This window comes from Triticum urartu, chromosome 5A, assembly GCF_056163025.1.
Source record: "Triticum urartu cultivar PI428250 chromosome 5A, HENAU_Tu73, whole genome shotgun sequence".
Classification (NCBI taxonomy): Eukaryota; Viridiplantae; Streptophyta; class Magnoliopsida; order Poales; family Poaceae; genus Triticum; species Triticum urartu.
In genome coordinates, this window is record NC_141877.1 from 520,717,673 (window position 1) to 520,723,322 (window position 5,650).

Here is a 5,650-nt window from a genome sequence, read left to right on the forward strand (position 1 = left end):
CCATGGATATCACATACTATCGTAATATTCCTAGCAATTCACATCTCCTATCTGAAAAAATTGCGCAAAATGAGCCTTGGTCTTGCATCAAGGGAACTAGTAGCACCTATCGAGATAGCACGTTAATTTTGAAGTAAGAATTAGATCTAATTCGTGGAATCTGAAAATAAATCTACATACATGGTTCAGACTAATGATGCAAATTATATAACCTTGTAAGAGCCCTAACAATTCACAGCTCATATCTAATTCGTGTTCTCTTGAAATTATTTGTACAACCCATGGTTTGCTGTGAAAAAGTTCTGCTCGATGAGCATTGGTTGTGCATCAACGGAAGTGCCGAAGAGACTCACTACGGTTGCAATATGGATTACAAGACATATGTCATTAAACTAGTGACTGGGGCGCCACCCTATGATGCTGCTTGAAAGAAAGTTGTGTGCAAGTTTTCATTTAAGAAAAACATATGGTCCTCGCCTCTATCTAAAAAAAACATCTCGGAAAAAAAATCCTCACCTCCATGTAAAAAAAGAAATGAAAAGAAAATACCACCGTAGCCTACCGCGAGAGCCACTTTGTATAACCCTCCATTTTTAAAAAAGTGGATTTTGACCACCATCCAATAAACATTTAAAAAAATCTTCGCCTCTATCTAAAAAATATTCCAAAAGCTTTCTCACCGCGCCCAACCAGTCTGCACCACGTGGCATAGCTGGTTGGCCGCCAATCTTAATATATACAGTTCTTCAGCATGGAAATATCTATAGGTGTTTATACTCTTTTCAACAATATACATGGGCGTTTGACAAAAACTCTTGCAGCTTGAAAACCAGCAGCCTCCAAGTTCCACTCATCTTGAAATATTGATGCATGATGCCAATGTGAGACTAATATCGTCCCTTATCTTGCTCTCAAACGGCCAAACAAAATGACCCGTGCAAAGCTTTTACAGTGGCTAAATAAGTGGTCCATGGTAAGCTTTTGTGTAGGCTCCATTGCACCTAAGAAGTTGTAGTTTCTCAAAGTTCCTTCAAGGCAGTCCTATATTTTTTTTGTAACACAATAGTAACTAGACCATCTTATACTTATATTTACTACTTCCTCCATCACAGTTTAGAAGGCACAGTTAAGTTTGCGTGCCTTTCCACAATAGACAAGGTTTAGGGCGCATTGCATTTATTTCTAGTAGCTATTTAGTACTCCGATATACTATTTTTATATGCATGCATAGTGTGAATGCTATTTTTTAGCCAATCTCACTACCAATAGATAACCACCTAGGTCCGAGAGAATTTTCAAACGCGCCTTCTAAATCGTGACGGAGGGAGTACTTCCTCCACCCAACATTATTTCGTTGGAGGGAATGATTGTGCGTTTGTTATTCCAAAGACCACTGGAGGAAATCGCGCATGGTTTTCTTCTTTGACTTAATCTCTATTATAAGAACATGCCTGTGCATCATGTGGTTTTCTCTTTGATTTACCATGCATATTGCATGGCATCTGGGCATGAGTTCTTCCAACAACCTTAATTATCAGCATTAAATTGTGTGGAAACTGAAACATCAGCTAGTAATTAACATGCACCATTAGCGGCTCTAACTGAAAGTGATATATCAACATGAGCTTGCCTTGATCATAGAGTTTTGGCCCTCAGACCGAATAATCCCAAAAGCGAGGAGTAAGTGAAACACCTTTTGAGGCGCCATGTTAATCTATATCTATATCTATACCAATATAAAAATACCCAAATGGGCAGATTCAAACCATCTTGACCGTCAAATCATGTTATCTAGCAGTTCAAATTGCTCAAATATTGAGCACTAAACACGTTTAACGCTCTAATTACCCACCACTGCCATTGGTTATAAACACGTTTTGACTCAACGCCATCTCTTTAAATCTGTCATGTAATTAATATCCTACCATTCTCGCGAAAAAGTAATTGATATCTTACCAAATACCAACGTGCAACAGATATATCTTACCTAATATAACGTGCAATTAATATCCTATCTAATATAAACGTGCATTGCACGTACATTATTACTAGTTTTAGAGAAAAATAGATTTGATATGTGGAATCTGAAAATAAATTCACATATACTATTCGTATTTGCAATGAAGATCATATATTGAGGCCCTTCCCAGTGCTCCACCGTGGGCAGGTGCTAAGCATGCCACATAAGCAAAAAAATGACATGGCACAACATTTAAGGAGGGGAGAGAGTACTTTGGTGACCCCAGAAAGAACCAATGCCAAGCGCGAGAATCTAGGCAAACCACTTAAATGAAACAATTTGGCCAATGCATGAAAGACTTTAGGTGCTAACTCATTAAATAAAGTGTGCTTAGCAACAACAAGTTAAGCACCTATACATTGATGAGTTGAGTGGCTAAGGTATTTAATGCACTTAGCACCTCATCTAAGCACCTTTGCATTGGAAGAGGTCTGATGCAAGAGTCCTGGTAGTTGACAACTCATAACTTATGTTGTCGTGGCAACTTTGAGGCCACCAACTAGATATTTGTGCTAGTTGTAGCACATTCTCATAACTTAGTGTTAATGAATGTGCATAAGTGATGGATTGTCGATGGTAGGTGCATCTAGAACCAAAACACACACCATGCGAATATAAGAAAATTGATTAAAAAAGGGAAATGATAACTTTCCGACTAACATAGTTGTAACCTCATCAATAATTGGATGCTAACTTTTAACAGAGGAAACATTTGTTGAAAGATATACATATATGGTAACTAGTTTTGAATATTGTAGTACACTATACTAACTCTCCTAAGCAATTAGGTCACCGATTACTATCTCAAAGTTGGCCAAGCTAGAGGAGTGGATTGCTGGTAGTAAGCCTGTTCGATGGTACCTGCAATCGTAGCTAGCTACTCACTCGATTCAATATATTTGAAGTCTAGGTTTGTCCTGAGTCAAACTTATTTAAATTTGATCAACTTCATACAATTTTTTTAACGTCTACAACATCAAATATATAGTATGACAATATATGTTATGATGAATCTAATGTAACTGATTCAGTGTTATAAATGTTCGTATATTTTTCTTCAAACTTGGTTAAACTTAAAAGAAGCTTGACTTAGGACAAACCTATAATTTCAAATATTTTGGAACGAAGGGGGCACATGACTGGAACGGTGTTGGAGAGTACCGGGTTTATTGACGTTCAAAGTTAGATCATAGAAAAATGATGCCGCCATGACAGTGAGCACCACCATTCTCCTTAACGCATACTTGCCACCATCCAACCACCCATGTGGATATAAGGATGTAGATAGTACTTGATTACCCAAGATGCCAATCCTATGCTATTCATGCAAGACAGTCATCTGGTCTACGATCCTTTTCTATTATGATAATTGATCATTTGAAGATGACACTCCTAGACATTCGCACCTGTCGACAAACAACATACAAAATGGGACCATTAATCATTGCACCAGCCCCCCAATTTTGTCAAGTGGCGAGAAGATTAATAGGTTTTACCATACCCCCATAATAATCTGATCATTTACATTGGGACGTCAGGTAGAGCAGCCACACTGATGGTGCACTCCCATGTTTGGCCCCGAAGAAAAATTCCACATAAAAGATGGAAGCATGAAACAGATTGGCAAGCATTTTACCACTTATTTATTTGGAGCCCCGGGAAATCAGCATGTCTTTTTTTCCGAAAAGGCATGTCTTTTGGGGGTGCTCAATCTGGTTCATGCTACCGGTATAATGGGTTTGTTAGTTTCCCTCTGTGGCATTGGGTTCAGAGTTGTTCAGTTCGGTTGTGTTATTCTATATTCTTGGTTCATAGTTCTATTCATGTCAATTGTTCATAGTCCAAAGTTCTTATGTTCTTCTGTTGATATTCGATTTCCCGGTCACAGATCTCCTTAGATCCTACCGTTTGTGTTGTTGGAACATGATTGGATTGGGTAATGATGTACCAGAATTAATTTCAGCAAAAAATTGGTGGTGTGCTCCTTTCAAGAAACAAAGCATCAAAACTAGTAAATTCCGGATGACTTTTTGAAATGATTTCATCCAGGATTTGAAAATTCAGGAATTCCCACCGCTTGTTCATGATTTTACTTGTTCCAATATGCAAAATTATCCAATTCTCACTTAGATTTACCGTGTATTCATCAATGTAAAATATGATTTTACTGCAAGTTTAAGAGAATAGGGAGAATTTGCCACATGGTCATGGTTTCTGTGTTATCTCGTACATAGGAGGAATAAAAAAAATTATACAATGAATGTGACGCCCCGAGACCGATGTGCCAGTTGTCGTCCAGTTATTCGCCGTCGTTGCCATGCCATTTGCTTGCGTGTTGCATCTTATCATGTCATCATGTGCATTGCATCATCATGTTTTCAAAACTTGCATTCGTCTCGGTCTCCTCGTTTCGTCCGTTGTTCGTTCTGAGCCCAGACACACTTGCACGCGCCCGCGGCATATCCGAAATAGTATTTTATAAGTGGCCGGAAAATGTTCTCGGAATGGGATGAGTTGGCGTGCGGTCTTATTATAGTGTAGGTAGACCGCCTGCCAAGTTTCATCGCGTTCGGAGTTCGTTTGATAGCCTAACCGTTAAACTATAGTGGCATTATAGCCGGTATTTTCGTCGGACGTTTTCGGTCTCCGGAAACAGTCGCCGGGTCTCTCTCTTCTCTTCTCTCAGCTCGAGACCGTCTACACAGCCCACTACTCACCGTCAGGCCCTACCTAACCTCTCTCGTCAGCCCGCGACCCTCCTCGCGCGCGCCCGAAAGCTGTCCCGGACCCGACTCGGGCTGTCGCTACCGTTGCGTCCGGATCATCCCCAAACATTTATAAAACATCTCCTTTTTCCTTTCTGGACTCCCTAACTATTTTTTTTCTCAACCGTCCGATCCCAATCCGATGATCAAAATCCCCCTTCTATTACCTACATGCTATATATAGCCCCCTAACCCTAAATTTTAGGCCTCATGTCCCATCCATCCCATCATGCGCCGCCATCCTCCTTGGATCCCGCAGCGCCTCCCCTGGTCTCCTCCTCGTTATCCCTTTCGACCCAATCCCCCACGCCACCACCCCACTCCAGATCGAGAGGAGCTCGATCTCGACCTCTCTCCCGACCAGTGCCTCCCCTCGCGTCCGGCTCTTGTTGAAGCTCGTCGTCGCCGGCCACCCAAACAACTACAGGAGCCCCGCTGCCGGCTGGCCGAACCAGCAGATGAGCGCTTTGCCCCGCCTTCTTCCTTTTCCTTCCGCCTCGTGCTCCTCTCTTTCTCACGATCACCCCCTCCCTTTCTCTGTTTTCGCTCACAGGAGACCACCATGGCCGCTTCATCAAGCTCCGTCGTCGTCGTTTCGTGCCGGGCATGGATGGATCGATGCTCCGCGCGCCCGGATCTGCCACCGCCGCATCAGGCGCTCAAGCCCCGTCGTGCCGCACCTCTGCTTCGTCCAAGAAGAGACGAGACATCAGCGCCCCGCTTCTTCCTAGGTCGCTGGGAGACCATGGCCTCCACCCGCGCTCCTCTGCACTCATGAACCGTGCTCGGCCTCCTTCTGCCGCGCCAAGACCGCTTCCCCGTCGAGCCCTTCTGCTTCGTCATCGCACACGAGGAGCATGACCCC